General features: G+C 33.5%; 1 non-coding gene across 1 annotated transcript; it reads right to left on the reverse strand.

The window, feature by feature from the left end:
* Positions 1-7,708: 7,708 nt before the first annotated feature.
* Positions 7,709-7,903, reverse strand: LOC131147283 (U2 spliceosomal RNA). The gene has a single exon (XR_009134676.1). It is a non-coding gene; the product is annotated as a U2 spliceosomal RNA (small nuclear RNA).
* Between the last annotated feature and the right edge of the window lie 13,728 nt (positions 7,904-21,631).

The following is a 21,631-nucleotide window of genomic DNA, read 5'->3' on the forward strand; positions in this document are numbered from 1 at the left end:
ATTATATACAAAATTAGATGAAGATTACAATAAAGGAGATGTACAGTAATTATGGGAAGATCTCCATGTTTGCAATTTAGCCCAAGTCTTGTGGGATGTGCCGATGTTGAGATTATGGAACAGCTTGTGAGATATGGAGTGGCTGAATCTATATAGCAATAGTAACTCATATATTAAGGAGTTGCTGATCTTGTGGGATTAGATGGAATTGCTGATATTGTGGAGCAATATTATCTCGTGGATTAGGGAGTTGCTGATCTTGTGGAGCACTCTTTATGGGGAGATTGGGATCTGCCTTAACATAGGAGATGTTTTTAAACTTTTTTATCTAACAGAAAGTCAATATCTTTTTACTAAACGTCGGAAAAGGTTAGTGTCTTTTATCCTATGTATTTTTTATTTTTTTAAAAAAATTAAATTTTATTAAAAATAATATTTTACACTTGAGTTATTATATAAATACATTTTAATATTAAAATATACTTTTTTTTTAGGTAATGACAAATATAATTGGTATGTGTGTATGTGTATATATATATATTAAAGCAAAAGGCATTGTTCTCTCATTAGTTTTGGCAAAATGATACTGACCAGTACTGAAGTCTCAAGAATTCCATAAATCTCTTTTAAGGTTTTACCAGAAAAACACAAATCTCTCATTATATTTTGTAAAAAAAAAAATCTTTTAAGAAGTGTAAGTATCCCAAAATTCAAATGTCAAAAGAGATGTGACTTTTTTTAAACCTCAATGAATGTCCTTATCTTTTTACTAAATCTAAGGAGAGGTGTATGTTGTTTGCTCAAATACATATATTAGATTTTCAGATGGTCATGCAAGGAGCTTAATAAGTGGTAAAAGATTATCATTCATCGTATATTTTAGTATAATTAGGAATCTTCCACGCACATTGTGCGTGCCCATATTAATTTATATACAAATAGTGATCGAATTATATTCATATTAATGAATTTATAATTAAATTAAATTATATATGAATAATTATATTTTATAGAACATTTAGTTGTAATATTTGGTATCATATAATAGTATTCTATTGGAATTGGTGTAATCCTAAGAGTGGGGGTGAATTAGAAATTTAAAAACTTTCTAGGTCAGATAAAGATAATATGCAGTATTACGTAACCTATGATCTTTCTAAACATATTCCAATTCTCACAAATAAACAAGTATGCAAATATTTAAAATAGATATACCATTCACAACAAATATAAGCATATAAGTACGGAAAGTAAATAGCGTAGGGAAAGAGAGTGACACGACTATTTATTATTGGAATTCGGCCAATCTTGCCTACGTTCCCGCCTCAAGCTAACAAGTACGAGGATTCCACTAAGTGCTTACTTAACGGGTGGAGCGGCACCAATTACAACCTCTCCTTACTGAGTGCGGTAAACCCCAGCTCACATTACAGGGCTGAACCCAACCTATAACCACACCTTATAGTATAGTAATCCTAATTCTCCTAACCGGGTTTAAACCAATATGGTGCACACTTTACAGGAAGGTGCGAATCCTACCTTTTTTAACCAGATCTAAGCCAATCCGGAACTCTTCACTGGGTGAATCTACCTCTTCAGGCCATGCCTGAAATACAACAGATATGAAAATATTTGTACAAATAAACGCTTCTAAAAAAGCAGAATGTACACAATGAGGCACTATATGCATTCACATATGATATGAAATTAAGCTCCAGTGAGTATGGGTATTTTTCTAAAGATAATTTTCAATCTTTGAAAATGATATATATGTTAAGCACTTCAAAGATTTAAATCCAAATAAAACTTTCTCCAAAAAAATATTTTTCAAGTAAAGTGTAGGAGAACCTAGGGTTTTGCTTTCAAATAATTTTTCCTAGAATAAATAAATATGATCTTTGATAAAAATGAAATATGCAATATGTGTTTTCCAAAGATCTCAAAAGCCCTCAAATGATATTTCCAAAAATATGTTCTTGAAAAGTAAAGTGCAGGAGATTTAGGATTTATGCTCAAAAATATTTATGCAATAAAGACAATAAAATCTCACAAAATGATTTTCAAAGTAAGAAATGAGTGAGAGTGAATGCTTTTGAAATGATATGTCAAATGCCCAAAACAATAAAACTTAACCACACTTCAAAAGCAATTAGTGTGCCAGTGAAGGAGGAGAGTATTAATCAAATGCTTCTCTTAAAAATTTTTGAAATGAATGAGTGTAAGAGAGCAGAAAAATTAAAGTATAAAATCTTTGGGAGAATTTTCTAATCCAAGCATTAGATTTAAAAATAAGTAATGAAGGGGGTATATATAGAGTCTGGGGAAAATATGATCATTTGGGACATAAAGGGAATTTGTAAATTTGTTTAATCTGAAAATTAATCACAAGTAGCGCTAAAAATTAATTTTTCCCACGAGGTTTGGTCGACCCAAGGCTTTGCTAGTCGACTGAACCAAGCTCAAATTTGAATTTCAAAAAGGCTCGGTTGGCTGAGAAGAACGTCGGTCGGTTGAGCCAAAGGTGATTCCAAATCTCCGTAGGTTTGGTCGGCTAGCCTTTAGGTCGATCTGCCAGTCCATGAAGGTTGTTCGGCCGTGGTCATTTTGAACTAAATAGACGGTTGGCCGAGGCTTGAAAACAATTCAAAAAATTAAGGCCGGTTGGCTGGCCGTTTGATGTTTGAGAATGGCTAGTCAGCTGAGGTTGGTCGACTGACACACATTTATAACGTGAAGTGGCCGATCGACTGTGGTCCTTATAAAATTCAATTTTGGCCCTGTTTTTTACCTTAAATTCTTTTGAAAACCTTTGTATGAGTTTAGCTTTTAAGAGAAAGGTTTTTCGTGAACGTTATGGTCCCTAAAGTCAGTTTATGGTCAATATTGAGCTTATCAATCATATCATACATGTCATGCATTATTACAGACCAAAATAGACTAAGTGTATTACAAATTAAAAAATATGTATCTTATTTTCCTTTACTCTTCTATGACTTTATGGAATACGCTAGACTGTGGTGGCTTTTATGTCCTTCAGGTTTCCATTTTTCCCTTATCACATGTGCGTGCTAAATATAGACCTGTTCAATACTGAATGCACACGTGAGATACAGGTGCTTTGTCAGCATCAAAACAGGAATCAGACTCACAAAGTCAACATATTCTATACGCTTATAAGAAGGAAAGGTAAAATTTTAGTATTTCTTTCTCAACCTCCTTGCATGCAATAATTTTTGTACCTACTTGTATTTTTAAAAAAATTATTTTTCTTTTATTAATAGCTGTTCATTTGATTTTCTCATACATACTTTGTTGTATGTGTGTGTATATTATCATATGTTTTTAATTACTCTCTCTGCCCCCTTCTTATCTCTCTCTCCCTGTAAACAACAGTTTTTTTTGCATCTACATACATGTGACACTTTTTATTTTTATTTTCTTTTTGCCATTTTTTGCTACTTGTCCATACATGAGTTTTTTTATGTACATTGTGTGTGTATCATTACTTGATCATGTTGATTTCTTTTTCTAAAAAAGAATATACGTTGTTTTCTTATTTTATAAATGAGACACTTTTACTCTGTGTGTGTGTTTATGTATTTTTAATAGTTGTTCATGCTAACTTGTTGCGAGATCACATTGATGTCTAAGTTAGGAAATATGACATTGAGTTATTGCAACAGTAAGAATGGACGAGAGTGATATGTCTTTCCTCTTCATAGAGTACCCATTTTTGGAGGCATGCCTCCATTGAATTCGATATTTATTGGTCAATTATTTTGATGGTGGGGGTTATGTTTAGATTTAAGGATATTTATTGGAAAAATAATTGCGGTGCCTTGATTTCTACATCTTATTAGTGTATCCTATTGATCTTATTATTGTTGAGGTTAATGTATTATTATTTTATACTATATCAATTGTCCCCACCCTAGTCTTGAGTATTTGAATTACATTTCCTTGACTTGATAGTACCTCAGGCTGATTAGAAATCTTGTATAACCATGAAATTTAAGTCTTTCAAGAGTCGATCACTCTTTGGCTTAGTTTGAACCAATTTGGTTCAATATGAGTTGTTTGACCCACTTTTGGCTCAATCTGAGCCATATATTCAATCTTTGGCTTAATATAAATGAGTTAACCACCATTTGGTTCAACTTGAGCCAATTTGGTATAATTTGAGTCATTCATGGAAGTTTGAGTCAATCTGAGTCGTTCGCCTTTATCCAAAACTTGTTAATTATCAATTGGCTTAATCTGAGCCATGTAAAGGATTTTGGCTCAAGTCGAACCATTTTAAATGTTATTCAGCTCAATCTGAGTCGCATAAGCAACTTTAACTCATCCGAGTCATTTTAAATGTTGTTTGGCTCAAACTAAGCTAGTTGGGCTTAATTTGAGCAAGTTTGACTCAATCTAAGCCATTTTAAATGTTATTCTGCTCAATCTAAGTCGTTTAGTCAACTTCGACTCAATATCATAAATTTTGAACATTGTTCAACTTAATTCAAGTCGTTTAGGCAACTTCAGCTAAACCTAATCCATTTTAAATGTCGTTTGGCTCAAACTGAGTCGTTTTGAACATTGTTTAGCTCAATCTGAGCATGTTAGGAAACTTTGACTCAATCTGAGTCGGTTTAAATGTTGTTTGGCTCAATCCGAGTCATTTGAGCAACCTTAGCTCAACCCAAGCCATTCTAAATATCATTCGGCTTAATCTAATCTATGTAAGTAATTTGGCTTAACTCTAAGCCATTTTTTACCATCTTTCAGCTCAGCCTGAACATGTGTGGCTTAATTCCAAGTCGTTTAAGTAATTTGGCTCAATTCTAAGCCATTTTGTCAATATTTCAACTCAATCCAAGTTGTTTAAGTAATTTGGCTCAATTTTGAGCTGGTTTGTCAAGCTTTTAGCTCAATTCTAGCCGATTTACGTTCAATCCAAGCCATGCAAAGGATTTTGGATCAATTCATGCCATATAAGCAACTTTGGCTCAATCCAAGCCATTTTAAACCTCATTCGGCTCAATCCAAGCCACTTTAGTAATTTTGGCTCAATTCAAGTAGATGTTTGGCCAAGTTAGTAATTCTATCCTTTCTACTAAGCAACTTTCTGGCTGAGCAGTTGATTTGATCTGTAAAAGTGATTTTTGGTTGAGCAAATGATTCTATCTACTAAGAAGCTTTTATCAAGCATGTATTTTTGGGCCTTATGAACAATGCTCATTGAATGGGTCATGTTTTGGTAAATTGTGCTCTCTTCTTGTTGCCTTATCCGTTATGCTCATCAAGTGGGCGTCTTCAAGACTTATGAGCAATGCTCATCAAATGGGCCGTATTTTCATGAGTTGTACTCATCAAGTGGGCATATTTGGGTCTCTTGAGCAGTGCTCATCAAATAAGCTGTACTTTGATGAGTTGTGCTCATTTCTTGTTGTCTTATGAGTTGTGTTCATCAAGGAGGTGTCTTTGGGCCTAATGAGTAGTGCTCATTAGTGGGTCATATTTTGGTGAGTTAGGCTCACTTCTTGTTGCCTCATGAGTTGTACTTATTAAGTGGGCGTCTTCGGGCCTCACGAGCAGTTCTCATCATATGGGTCATATTTTAGTAAGTTATGCTTAGTTCTTGTTGCTTTTTGAACTGTTCTCATCAAGTGAGTCATATTTTGGTGAGTTGTGCTCACTTCTTATTGCATTATAAGTTATGCTCATCAAGTAGGCATTGTCTAGGTTAATGCGCATATCAACAGACTGTGGTTTGTACCATCTTTTCCCTTTACAAATAACTGTACTCTCCTCTTTGTTTCTCACACTTGGAAGGAAGAAACTTCTCTAGAGGTATGTTCTCTCATTCATTTCCCTTGCTTTCTTCTTTCCTTTGAAGCATGCCTTAAATGTTTGAATATTCTTTAACGTATTAGATATTCTTTGCATGTTTTTAAGGTCTTCTTCAAATGCCTTTGAGTGTTTTTTGAATGTTTTTGATTATTCTTTGAATGTTCTTGACTATTTTTCGAATGTTCTCTGAACGTTTTTTAATGTTCTTTGAAAGTTTTCAAAAGTCCTTATTTTTTATACCTTCAATGACTAAAGATATTAATTCTTTTGTTATTCTCTTTCTCTAACAGCCTACTGTCCTTTGTAGTGGAACCTTGTGAGGCCCAATCTTCAACCAGAATTAGTGTGTGGAATTCTAAGTCTTGCCTAAGTCAATACAACTTGAACTTCTTGCATACCTTGTATTTTGTCCCTAACTATATTCACCTTCAACTACCCTTTAGTTTCTCAGAGGAGGCATGAATCAAGGAATTGTTACAAAGCAGCACAACACTAACATGGAGAGTGGCTGTTTTGATTTCCTTGGATATTTGAAAAAGGGAAAAGGAAAGGTAGCATATTAAGCATTAAAAAGAAGCTAAGAGTATTTATTCTAAATTGTTGGACAATTTTGATGAATAATAATAATGTTTCAATGTAAATTGCAAATTTATATGGAAGTCTCATAGCATACGTAAAATAGACACAAAAAGGCTGATAAGTAATTATAAACTTAGGCAAAAATATCCTAACCCTCTAAGATTTGTCAAAGACGTAAATCTCATTCGAAATTTTAAAATGCAACTAACTTCCGTTTACATGTAGTAAAATGACGCAAAATTCTTGATATTTGACAAAAAAGATGAGTCTAAGAAGAAGTGTAAGAGTCTCTAAAATTAAATGTCAAGTAAGGTTACACGTCTTTTTGTTAAATTCCAAATAAATCAAAGAAATTTTTTCAAACGATACATTTTTTGTCAAATCTCATAAAAGGTAAATGCATTTTGATTTACAAACCAGTAGTAATTTTGCACTATGCAACAAGATAGGCAAAATCAATTGAAAAGCAATTGCGATAATAATTGACAAATACGAGTGCAAATAGTGTGGAGTTTATGTAATGCTAACAAACTAATTTTTAATATACTAAACTAATGTACATTTATAAATAGAGAATATAGGTGCTGGGAAAATCATCTTATAATTTGAGAAAAACTATAAAAAAAATTCATTTTTAAATAAAATTAGAAGAAATTAATTGAAGCCCCATTTTTAATTTTGAAATAATTTTTAAAAATCAAAAAATGAATAACAAGAGTAGAACTCTTATGCTTTTAATAAATTGTCCCCGAAAAATAAATACTATGTCAACACTTATCTTGTTGCTAGTACGGGATGGAACTCATCATTTAAGATTTGAATAATGATTACCTATTTTAAAATTAAATAATGATATTTATCTTTTATTTTGCTTTTCAAAGAAAAATTTCACAAGCAATAGAATTATAGGGTCATCAAAATTAGTTTCTTTTAGATTCAAAAGTAAATATTTATAAAAATAATTTAAAAAATTAGATCACAAATTAAATAAAAAATTAATTTTTTTTAAATAGAAGACACAACTGTTCTCTTTAAGAGCACTTTAATTTTCTAAACGATTATTAAAATATCATCTTATTTTTTAAAATATTAATATTAATGTTAAAGGTAATAATAGTAAAAAACATTTTAAAAAAACGATGGGGCTTTCAAGTAAAAATAGCCCAATGCGGTAAGCGGGCCTAGGGCAGGCCCAGTTAGACACGGGCTCATAGATGTGGGATGGCCCATGAGTGCCCATGAGAGCCTAGGACAGACCCGACTAATGAATTATAAAATTTGAACTAAAATTAGTGGGTGGGCCAGGCCAACACAATAATAGTAGGGCAACACAAGAAAGCCCCAGTAGCAAGCTACTGCAATGGGCCCTCCTCTAAAAAAAACTAATTTAATATCGTGTGAGCCAATGAATGATCAACGTATCAAATATTAAACTCATAAGAACACATACAATGCTTGATCTTAGTCAAAAGAAGGAGAAATGTATGCTTTGTTTAATGTTTAGTGTTACATTTTATAGGTTGTCAGACTTCTCTCCTTTTCTTGTGGAGTCAAATGTGGGATAAAAATTTATTATAATAAAATTTTCATTATAATCAAATTATTATAAAAAATGTAGAAAAATAAATAAAGATGAGACAAAAATTTATGTGATTTGGTTATGCCTACTCCATGGGCGAATAGGATTAAAAACTTCATGATCAAAAACTTCACTATTTCGGGAGGAATTATAAGATGATTTGGAACTGACCTTATACAAAATATCTTTCTTTTCTTTATCTCTCCTCTTCTCTCGTCTTTTCTATATGCCTGCTCTCTTCATGAATTTTTCTATGTATTCCAAAAATAAGAGGGAGAGGACCCTTTTATAGGAGATGAAGGGGTGACAACTATTCATGAAGGGGTGGAAGATAAAGGAGGGGAAGATGAAGGGGTGACAACCATTCATATTTTTCATAACACTCCCCGTTGAATGTCACACATATATTAACTTCTCCTAAGATCTTTAAGATGTCTCATTTCGATGAAATTAATCAATTTCTTGAATGTTGTGGTAGGCAAAGTTTTCGTGAACAAATATGCTAGATTATCACTTGATGATCGGATTTGCTGAACATCCATATCACCATTTCTCTAGAGTTCATATGTATAGAAGAATTTTGGAGAGATATGTTTCGTTCAATCACCCTTTATGTATCCTTCTCTCAGTTGAACTATACATGTAGCGTTGCCTTCATATAAAACTGTTGGAAAATCCTTAGTAGATTGAAGACCACAATTTGCTTGGACATGAGAAATTATTGATTTGAGTCACATGCATTCTCTACTAGCTTCATTGATAGCTAGTATTTCAGAATGATTAGAGGATGTTGTTATAATCATTTGTTTCATTGATTTCCAAGATATAGAAAATTTTCTCTAAAGAAATACATGTATAGTTTAAAATTTAGCATTGTGGGGATCAGATAGATATCCAATATATGCATATCCTACTAGTTTAGATTTTGAATCAAATGAGTAGAATAGACTCAAATCATATGTACCTTTCAAATAACGTAGAATATACTTAATTCCATTCTAATGCCGCCGAGTAGGAGCAGATTTATATCTTACTAGTAGATTTACAGCAAATGCAATATCGGGTCTTGTACAATTGGCCAAATACATCAAAGAGCCAATCACACTTAAATATGATACTTCAGGCGCAAGTAATTCCTCCCCCCTCATCATGAGGTCGAAATGGATCCTTCTTTACATCAAGTGATCGCACCATCATTGGAGATCCCAAAGTATAAACTTTATCCATATATAATTACCTTAATACCTTTTCGGTATATTTGGATTGATGAACAAGAATTCCTCCATTTACATATTCAATCTGTAGGGCAAAACAATATTTTGTCTTTCCTAAATCTTTCATCTCAAATTTCGCCATTAAATAATTAGCAGTTTTAATGAGCTATTTAGGAGTCCCAACTACATTCAAATCATCAACATAAACAACAATTATATCAAATCTGGATTCTAATTTTTTAATAAAAACGCATGGACAAATTGGATCATTTATGAATCCTTCTTTCACAAGGTACTCACTTAATAGATTGTACCAAATGCGTCCAAATTATTTTAATCCATATAAAGAACGTTGGAATTTAATTGAATATAAATTTCTGGGTTTTTACTTCAAGCAATTTAATTCTTTCAAGGACTTTCATATAAATTTCACTATCCAACAATTCATATGGGTATGTTGTTACTACGTCCATAAGACACATGCTCAGTCGCTCAGCAATCGCTAGCCCAATTAAGAATCTAAAAGTGATTTCATCCATTATAGGAGAATAAGTCTCCTCATAATTAAGTTCCAGTTTCTATGAGAAACTTTGTGCCGCAAGCCTTACTTTATATCGAGTAATTTCATTGTTTTCATTTCGCTAATGCTCAAATACCCATTTGTCTCCAACGGGTTGGACATCTTCTAGTGTCTAGACTACATGTCCAAAAACTTCTCTTTTGAATAGAGAGTTTAATTCAGATATAATAACCTCTTTCCATTTTGACCAATCACTTCTATATCGACATTCATTAACAGATTTAGGTTTAGTATCCTCATTACTTCTAGTAATGTCAATAGCTACTGCATATGCAAATACGTTGTTTACAACAACTTTATTTCTATCTCACATTTCTCCTGTGTAATGAATTGAGATCTCATTATTATTTCTAGATACCTGTCTCATTTCAAGGGATGTATTTTCAGGAGTTTTCTCTTCAGGAGATTCCTCTTCAAGAGGTTTCATAATATGGATTTCATTTTTAGGAGAAACGGGCTTGTGAATGTCGAATGAATTATCTACCTCTATAACCTATTCTGGAGTGTTTACAGATTTCAATTTTTTTCTTCTGGGACTTTTATCTTTTGCACCAACATGCCTTCCACGCTTAATTTGCGGTTCAAGGACATCAATACTTTCTTTAATATTTACAGCAGGTATATGAGATTTTAATATGACCTTAGTATCTGCAAAAGAATCTGGTAATTGACTTGCAATCCCTTGTAAATGTATAATCTTTTAAACTTCAAGTTCACTTTCATTTTTATGAGAATCTAAATGAGATAAACTCACAGCATTCCATGTGATTTCATATTATGCTTTAGACACTGATTTTGCTCCCCCTAATGTAGGGAATACTGCTTCATCAAAATGATAATCTTGAAACTGTGCTTTAAATAAATCATCTGTTAAAGGTTCAAGATATTTAATAATAAAATAGGAATCAAAAAAAACATAGATACCAAGCTTACGTTGTGGACTTATTTTAGTTCTTTGAGGAGGGGCAATAGGAACATATACTGCATGACCAAAAGTTTTTAAATAAGAAATATTAGGTTTTTGTATAGAAACTAATTATATGGGTAAAAGTTTATTGTAAACAGTTGGCCTTATACGAACTAAATATGCAGCATGAAGAATTGTACATCCCCAAATAGATAAAGGCAATTTGGTTCTCATAATCATAGGTCTAGCAATGAGTTGAAGTTTATTTATTAAAGATTTAGATAAACCATTTTGTGTATGGGTATAAGCAACGGTATGTTCAACATCCATTCCAAGTGACACATAATAGTTATCAAAAGTTTTGGATGTAAATTCACCAACATTATCCAAACAAATTGATTTAATTGGATAATCGAGAAAATGAGCTCATAATCTAATCAGTAAAGAAGAAATCTAGCAAATAAAATATTATGAGTAGAAAGTAGAGAAACATGTGACCATCTAGTAGATGCATAAATTAAGACCATGAAATATCTAAATAGTTCAGATGATGGATGTATTGATCCGCATATATCACCATGAATTTTTTGTAAGAAACTAGGAGATTCAAGACTTGCCTTTGAAATGGATGTTTTGACAATTAATTTTTCTTGAGAGCAAGTAGTAGCCATGAAATCACTTGATAAAAGAATCTTTTGGTTCTTTAGTGGATGACCATGTGAATTCTCAATGATTCTTCGCATCATTACATCTCTATGATGTCCAAGACGATCATGCCAAAGTGTAAATAACTTTGGGTCATTGCTATTGGAATTAGTGTATTCCCAAGAGGGGGTGAATTGGATTTTTTTTAAGGTTTTCTCACCTAGGTCAAATAGCCAGCAGCAGTATTTCTCAAACCTAGGGTCAATCAAGAGGATATATAAAATAAACTAATGAATACAATTGAAATAAATTTGCACAAGTAATTCAACCAAGCATGCACAGTATAGTAAAGCAAGTAAAGTAAAGATAACATCAAATATGTTGTCGAGGTTTGGAAAATGTGCCTACGTCCCCGCCTCGACTCGCAAGTTTGAGGATTCCACTACTGCTCACTTAATGGGTGGAGTAGCATCGGTTACAATTAGGTCAAATTATCGGTACTGACCTCAACCTTATCCTTCCGGGCTAGATTATCACCCCTTCAAGCCACGCCTGGAATATAACAAATAATCAATACAAATTTTGTGTACAAAAATATGTGCTTCTCCAATAAGTAGATTTGTACTAGTATAACCAATGCACTTCAAAATGATAAGATCTATAAGTTCAATGAAGACAATATTACAACTCTCAAGATAATGTCAATGTGGCAATCAAGTGTGAGAGTGCGCTATGATAATATCTTTGAAACTATATATATAAATATATCAACCACAAATAGGATTTCAAAGATTTCAAAAGTTTAATCAAATATATCAAAAAGATTTCTAGAAACTCAAGCACAAGAGATATTTAGAACACAAGTTTGTCAAAAATATTTTTTTCAAAGAAAACACAAGACAAGTTCAAGAGTCTTGCAATAAAAATGCAAAGACTCACAAGCTAATAAAAGTTTCCCCAAGAAATGGATTTATGAATTAAATCTATGGGGAAAACCTTTTGGGCTTAACTCTCTTTAAAAATTAACAAACAATCACACACAAGAGAGTATAGATTTGCAATACAAATGTAGGTAATCTCAAGATACTCTCACTCAATATGATTTTGCAATAGAATGAGTAAAAGGTGAGATATATGGCTTGTGTAAGGATGTGTAGCTCAAAATATTTAAAAAAAAAAAAAAATTTCTTAATCAAAGTGCTAATTAATCCTTAATCTTTGCAAATTAGGGTATATATATAGCCTTTATCAAAAAAATAATCATTGGGAAAACATGAACAAGTATGCAAATATTTAAAATAGATATACCATTCACAACAAATATAAGCATACAAATACGAAAAGTAAATATCGTAGGGAAAGAGAGTGACACGGCTATTTATTATTGGGATTCGGCCAATCTTGCCTACATTCCCGCCTCAAGCTAACAAGGAAGAGGATTCCACTAAGTGCTTACTTAACGGGTGGAGTGGCACCGATTACAACCTCTCCTTACTGAGCGAGGTAAACCCCAGCTCACATTATAGGGCTGAGCCCAACCCATAACCACACCTTACAGTACAGTAATCCTAATTCTCCTAACCGGGTCTAAACCAATCTGGTGCACACTTTACAGGAAGGTGCGAATCCTACCTTTCTTAAACAGGTCTAAGCCAATCCGGAACTCTTCACACGGCGAATCTCCCTCTTTAGGCCATGCCTGAAATACAACAGATATGAAAAAATTTGTACAAATAAACGCTTCTAAAAAAGCAGAATGTACACAATGAGGCACTATATGCATTCACATATGATATGAAATTAAGCTCCAGTGAGTATGGGTATTTTTCTAAAGATAATTTTCAATCTTTGAAAATGATATATATGTTAAGCACTTCAAAGATTTAAATCCAAATAAAACTTTCTCCAAAAAAATATTTTTCAAGTAAAGTGTAGGAGAACCTAGGGTTTTGCTTTCAAATAATTTTTCCTAGAATAAATAAATATGATCTTTGATAAAAATGAAATATGCAATATGTGTTTTCCAAAGATCTCAAAAGCCCTCAAATGATATTTCCAAAAATATGTTCTTGAAAAGTAAAGTGCAGGAGATTTAGGATTTATGCTCAAAAATATTTATGCAATAAAGACAATAAAATCTTACAAAATGATTTTCAAAGTAAGAAATGAGTGAGAGTGAATGCTTTTGAAATTATATATCAAATGCCCAAAACAATAAAACTTAACCACACTTCAAAAGCAATTAGTGTGCCAGTGAAGGAGGAGAGTATTAATCAAATGCTTCTCTTAAAAATTTTTGAAATGAATGAGTGTAAGAGAGTAGAAAAATTAAAGTATAAAATATTTGGGAGAATTTTCTAATCCAAGCATTAGATTTAAAAATAAGTAATGAGGGGGGTATATATAGAGTTTGGGGAAAATATGACCATTTGGGACATAAAGGGAATTTTAAAATTTGTTTAATCTGAAAATTAATCACAAGTAGCGCTAAAAATTAATTTTTTCCAAGAGGTTTGGTCGACCCAAGGCTTTGCTAGTCGACTGAACCAAGTTCAAATTTGAATTTTCAAAAAGGCTCGGTTGGCTGAGGAGAACGTCGGTCGGTTGAGCCAAAGGTGATTCCAAATCTCCGTAGGTTTGGTCGGCTAGCCTTTAGGTCGATCTGCCAATCCATGAAGGTTGTTCGGTCGTGGTCATTTTGAACTAAATAGACGGTTGGCCGAGGCTTGAAAACAATTCAAAAAATTAAGGTCGGTTGGCTGGCCGTTTGATGTTTGAGAATGGCTAGTCAGCTGAGGTTGGTCGATTGACACATTTATAACGTGAAGTGGCCGATCGACCGTGGTCCTTATAAAATTCAATTTTGGCTTTGTTTTTTACCTTAAATTATTTTGAAAACCTTTGTATGAGTTTAGCTTTTAAGAGAAAGGTTTTTCGTGAAAGTTATGGTCCCTAAAGTCAGTTTATGGTCGATCTTGAGCTTATCAATCATATCATACATGTCATGCATTATTACAGACCAAAATAGACTAAGTGTATTACAAATTAAAAAATATATATCTTATTTTCCTTTACTCTTCTATGACTTTATGGAATACGCTAGACTGTGGTGGCTTTTATGTCCTTCAGGTTTCCATTTTTCCATTATCACATGTGCGTGCTAAAATATAGACCTGTTCAACACTGAATGCAAACGTGAGATACATGTGCTTTGTCAGCATCAAAACAGGGATCAGACTCAAAAAGTCAACATATTCTATACGCTTATAAGAAGGAAAGGTAAAATTTTAGTATTTCTTTCTCAACCTCCTTGCATGCAATAATTTTTGTACCTACTTGTATTTTTAAAAAAATTATTTTTCTTTTATTTATAGTTGTTCATTTGATTTTCTCATACATACTTTGTTGTATGTGTGTGTATATTATCATATGTTTTTAATTACTCTCTTTGCCCCCTTCTTATCTCTCTCTCCCTGTAAACAACAGTTTTTTTTGCATCTACATACATGTGACACTTTTTATTTTTTTTTCTTTTTGCTATTTTTTGCTACTTGTCCATACATGAGTTTTTTTATGTACATTGTGTGTGTATCATTACTTGATCATGTTGATTTCTTTTCTAGAAAAGAATATACATTGTTTTCTTATTTTATCAACGAGACACTTTTACTCTCTGTGTGTGTGTCTATGTATTTTTAATAGTTGTTCATGCTAACTTGTTGCGAGTTCACATTGATGCCTAAGTTAGGAAATATGACATTGAGTTATTGCAACAGTAAGAATGGACGAGAGTGATATGTCTTTCCTCTTCATAGAGTACCCATTTTTGGAGGCATGCCTCCATTGAATTCGATATTTATTGGTCAATTATTTTGATGGTGGGGGTTATGTTTAGATTTAAGGATATTTATTGGAACAATAATTGCAGTGCCTTGATTTCTGCATCTTATTAGTGTATCCTATTGATCTTATTATTGTTGAGATTAATGTATTATTATTTTATACTATATCAATTGTCCCCACCCTAGTCTTGAGTATTTGAATTACATTTCCTTGACTTGATAGTACCTCAGGCTGACTAGAAATCTCGTATAACCATAAAATTTAAGTCTTTCAAGAGTCGATCACTTTTTGGCTTAGTTTGAACCAATTTGGTTCAATATGAGTTGTTTGACCCACTTTTGGCTCAATCTGAGCCATATATTCAATCTTTGGCTTAATATAAATGAGTTAACCACCATTTGGTTCAACTTGAGCCAATTTGGTATAATTTGAGTCATTCATGGAAGTTTGAGTCAATCTGAGTCGTTCGCCTTTATCCAAAACTTGTTAATTATCAATTGGCTTAATCTGAGCCATGTAAAGGATTTTGGCTCAAGTCGAACCATTTTAAATGCTATCCAGCTTAATTTGAGTCGCATAAGCAACTTTAACTCATCCGAGTCATTTTAAATGTTGTTTGGCCCAAACTAAGCTAGTTGGGCTTAATTTGAGCAAGTTTGACTCAATCTAAGCCATTTTGAATGTTATTCTGCTCAATCTAAGTCGTTCAGTCAACTTCGACTCAATATCATAAATTTTGAACATTGTTCAACTTAATTCGAGTCGTTTAGGCAACTTCAGCTAAACCTAATCCATTTTAAATGTTGTTTGGCTCAAATTGAGTCGTTTTGAACATTGTTTAGCTCAATCTGAGCATGTTAGGAAACTTTGACTCAATCTGAGTCGGTTTAAATGTTGTTTGGCTCAATCCGAGTCATTTGAGCAACCTTAGCTCAACCCAAGCCATTCTAAATATCATTCGGCTCAATCTAATCTATGTAAGTAATTTGGCTTAACTCTAAGCCATTTTTTACCATCTTTCAGCTCAGCCTGAACACATGTGGCTTAATTTCAGGTCGTTTAAGTAATTTGGCTCAATTCTAAGCCATTTTGTTAATATTTCAACTCAATCCAAGTTGTTTAAGTAATTTGGCTCAATTTTGAGCCGTTTTGTCAAGCTTTTAACTCAATTCTAGCCGATTTGCGTTCAATCCAAGCCATGCAAAGGATTTTGGATCAATTCATGCCATATAAGCAACTTTGGCTCAATCCAAGCTATTTTAAACCTCATTCGGCTCAATCCAAGCCACTTCAGTAATTTTGCCTCAATTCAAGTAGATGTTTGGGCAAGTTAGTAATTCTATCCTTTCTACTAAGCAACTTTCTGGCTGAGCAGTTGATTTGATCTGTAAAAGTGATTTTTGGTTGAGCAAATGATTCTATCTACTAAGAAGCTTTTATCAAGCATGCATTTTTGGGCCTTATGAACAATGCTCATTGAATGGGTCATGTTTTGGTAAATTGTGCTCTCTTATTGTTGCCTTATTCGTTATGCTCATCAAGTGGACGTCTTCAAGACTTATGAGCAATGCTCATCAAATGGGCCATATTTTCAAGAGTTGTACTCATCAAGTGGGCGTATTTGGGTCTCTTGAGTAGTGCTCATCAAATAAGCTGTACTTTGATGAGTTGTGCTCATTTCTTGTTGTCTTATGAGTTGTGTTCATCAAGGAGGTGTCTTTGGGCCTAATGAGTAGTGCTCATTAGTGGGTCATATTTTGGTGAGCTAGGCTCACTTCTTGTTGCCTCATGAGTTATACTTATTAAGTGGGCGTCTTCAAACCTCACGAGCAGTGCTCATCATATGGGTCATATTTTAGTAAGTTATGCTTAGTTCTTGTTGCTTCTTGAGCTGTTCTCATCAAGTGAGTCATATTTTGGTGAGTTGTGCTCACTTCTTATTGCATTATAGGTTGTGCTCATCAAGTAGGCATTGTCTAGGTTAACGGGCATTGTCTAGGTTGTGCTCACCCTTTATGTATCCTTCTCTCAGTTGAACTATACATGTAGCGTTGTCTTTATATAAAACTGTTGGAAAATCCTTAATAGATTGAATACCACAATTTGCTTGGACGTGAGAAATTATTGATTTGAGTCACATGCCTTCTCTACTAGCTTCATGGATAGCTAGTATTTCATAATGATTGGAGGATGTTGTTATAATCATTTGTTTCATTGATTTCCAAGATATAGAAAATTTTCTCTAAAGAAATACATGTATAGTTTGAAATTTAGCATTGTGGGGATTAGATAGATATCCAATATATGCATATCCTATTAGTTTAGATTTTGAATCAAATGAGTAGAATAGACTCAAATCATATGTACCTTTCAAATAACGTAGAATATACTTAATTCCATTCTAATGCTGCCGAGTAGGAGCAGAGTTATATCTTACTAGTAGATTTACAGCAAATGCAATATCGGGTCTTGTACAATTGGCCAAATACATCAAAGAGCTGATCACACTTAAATATGATACTTCAGGCGCAAGTAATTCCTCCCCCTTATCATGAGGTCGAAATGGATCCTTCTTTACATCAAGTGATCGCACCATCATTGGAGATCCCAAAGTATAAACTTTGTCCATATATAATTACCTTAATACCTTTTCGGTATATTTGGATTGATGATCAAGAATTCTGCCATTTACATGTTCAATCTGTAGGGTAAAACAATATTTTGTCCTTCCTAAATCTTTCATCTCAAATTTCGCCATTAAATAATTAGCAGTTTTAGTGAACTATTTAGGAGTCCCAACTACATTCAAATCATTAACATAAACAACAATTATATCAAATTTGGATTCTGATTTTTTAATAAAAATGCATAGACAAATTAGATCATTTATGAATCCTTCTTTCACAAGGTACTCACTTAATAGATTGTACCAAATGCATCCAAATTGTTTTAATCCATATAAAAACATTGGAATTTAATTGAATATAAACTTCTGGGTTTTTGCTTCAAGCAATTTAATTCTTTCAAGGACTTTCATATAAATTTCACTATTCAGTTGTCACGGCCCAAACCCCGAAATGAGACCTAGGGGTGAAAATGTAACCTAACCTATCCCTGTATCATACAAATCATCCAGATACAGTTGAAAGGATGATGGTCCGACCCCATGGGGTTCCCAGGCACCCTAAACACATCTAAACACAATCATATACGCAGCGAAAAAAGGTCATTCTATAACATCATATACAGTACCATACCAAAGTCTATACACGAGCCAAACACAGCTCTATCAAAATGTACAATCAAGTGCCCAAATACAACTCAAAATGACAACCCAACAAAAATACAGTCCTAACACTTACCCAAGCGCTAAACGTAGTACATCGGCCACTACGCTCCCTACACCAAGACGCTAGTTCTGGTTACTCAAAGGACCTGTAAAAATGTACGTACAGCAGGGGTGAGACACCTCTCAGTAAAGAAGAATATAGGTTATATCGGTGTGTGGCATTTAAGTGTTATCATAATGCAACATACACGTAGTTGAATGCAATTCAATACTAATTTACACAGTGCATACACGCACGCACAACACATGATCAGCAATCCTGGTGTCATCACATCCTTCGGCTCGAAGCCGGTCTGCGACAATCTGGCTTTGGCCTGGCCATGGGGGGAAGCACGGCGCCACCGGCACATGGCTAGTCCCCGACTCCCATGGCATCGTACCGGCGCTAATTGGTGGATCCACACCCGTCGGCCTAATCTGCCAAAATAGGCTCACACGCCCTCGGATATAGAGTTGGACACTCTCAGTACCTGGAAAAATTTCGGAACTCAGTTCCTACTAACATTTCAACATATCACACACACATGCATGCTCATATAACCAAACAAACCACACCCATTTGGTAATCTAAATCATGGTTTTCCAAACAAATACAGTTTAAACAAAGTCGAGGCATGGTCATCCCAATAACAAAGTATAAATCAACATATACATAGGTTTTCATCAAAACCAGGGATGCAGTCCGTCGCCCCTTTTTTTCCAAAACTGTAATAATGAAAAACTCATAGTTTTTCCCGTTAGATCCCCCTAAATGAGTAGCGAAAACACACACAAGACCATGAACCACAGTTCCACCGAATCCGATTTTTAAAAATAACCAATATAAATATAGTTTCCCTTACCTTTTCTCCAGATAACAAATCCCGAACTCCAAGACCCCTAAATAGGAGTTTTTTTTTTTTTTTGCTAAAAGAGGTCAGCACCTCCATTTATTTATTAATAAACTCTCACTTTTGGTGGAGGAATATCGTGGTTACAAGTTAAAGCCAACCAACCAAATTAGGACAAACAAAATTAAACATAACTAACAAATGAGATAAAAATAATAAAACAACCAAAAACAAAGCGAAATATACCAAACGAAACTCTAGAGATGGACTAACGACAAACGGAAATAAGACCTCACCTATCCATCTGAAGGATACCTTTTAGATAACGTGGTAAAAGATGTCATTCTTCGTAAATTACATTGTTTCCCATTTCTTCTTCTTTAGTAAGAAAATCGGTTGCACTATTGTCTTCCCTATATTGATATATCACCATGACATTCACTCCTTCTAATTCTGCCACGAGTTCCTCCCAAAATTTTTAAAAATATCACAAAGTACATCTACCTTTCCGAAATCAATCAACTACAATTTGCGAGCCACTTTCAATAATCACATTAACGTAATGCAAACATTTACACAAACGATTCTTTCCCTTATTGCTTTTAATTCTACACTATTATTCGTACCATTGTCAAAATAACTTGAAAAAACCGTTTTTACCATGTCATGGCAATCCCGAATAATTCCTCCACCTCCTGAAGTACCCGAATTGCCTTTGTAGTCTTTTGAGTGTAGATCAGCGTATCTTTTAAGTTGATCTGTTTGGATATGGCTTGTTGCCTATGGCTCAGTTTTCTTTCTAATCTTCCTATGATTTGAATTGTTTTTTTTTTTCTTTGGAAAAATAAGCTAAAAAACTGGTTAAAAACCAAGCGAACCGCCCAATGTTAAGTTCTCTAGGGGATTATAGGTTCGATTCAATTTCCGTTTTTGTTCACCCGTATTAAAAACCACAGGTTCTGGTTTAGCCCATAATCGAACCATTATGAACCGATTGCACCCCTATCAATATATTCTAAATTGAAAGAAAGCTTGCTAATATTATTGTGAATATATCAATTAGATTAAATCTTGCTTTCATAAAGAATTCATGGTAAACCACTTAAAAATAAATTTCACCTTGAGAGGTTTAAGCCATGAAAAATCCCTAATTTCATTTTATCACATGAAACAAGCAGTAAAACAATTGATATCGAGCACTAAAACAAAAAATAATAATAATACAATTTATGAAGTTAAAGATTGAAAGAAAAATTAATGCTAGAAGAAACAGTTCTAGTGACCACAACCTCCATCTACCTCTCTAGTAGCTCGCCAGTGGAGCAATGGGATCCTAGGACAATCATGCCAATGATATCGAAAATCATGGCATCGTAGATGGTGACGTAGAAGCCCCAATAGATGTACCTCTTGATGTTTATGGCATTAACAATAAGGATGTCAAAAATGGCAAGGTCAGTGTTGATGAGAAAGCATACTCATATGCAGATGCGGCAAGAGTATAAGAGAGGACAGAATTGATATTGGAGTTTAGATTGACTATTGGTTATGTGAATGACTTCCAGATGTGTGTGGATGCAAATTTAATGGAAGGAAGTTTCAGGAATGTAACGACCATATCATCTAGGGAAAGTTAAAGGTTATAACGGCGGGATGATTAAGGTTTTGACAATAAAACTCCGACAGATAGATAGTTCGTCCATAACCACCAACGACAGATAAAGAGGTGTACGAGAAACTATAACATACTGTTCAATTCTATGTTTTGGGATATAGATAGTATTTTAATTTTGTGACTAACAAACGAAGGGTAAATTAAAATTTTCAATTTCTCACTTGAAAATTAACAAATATTTCCGTTAATAGAGTTGTAGGACCCATCACAATCAATTTCTTCTAGTAGTAAACATTTTCAAAAATACTATAAAAAATTAGTTCCTTCTAAATAGAAGACACCTCTTTTGTTTAATATCTTATTTATTAAGTTTTAATATTTACGTAGAAGTTAATAATAATCAAAACCATCTTAAAACTTTCAATTACATTCCCATTTTTCAGAAATCTTCGGCTTATTAACGTAACTATTGCGGAGGATTTTCACTTAAGGAACAGAGCCCATCACGGACAACTGGGTCAACCTAAGCCCATCAGAAACAACCGGGCCTACCGCCAATCATAGCGCACAGGCCCAAAATGGACAAGGGTTTCCGCCCTCTTGGTCAGTAGAGCCCAACTAGAAATGGAATGCCAAGTTTTTTAACTAAATT

Source organism: Malania oleifera, chromosome 1 (assembly GCF_029873635.1).
Source record: "Malania oleifera isolate guangnan ecotype guangnan chromosome 1, ASM2987363v1, whole genome shotgun sequence".
NCBI lineage: Eukaryota > Viridiplantae > Streptophyta > Magnoliopsida > Santalales > Ximeniaceae > Malania > Malania oleifera.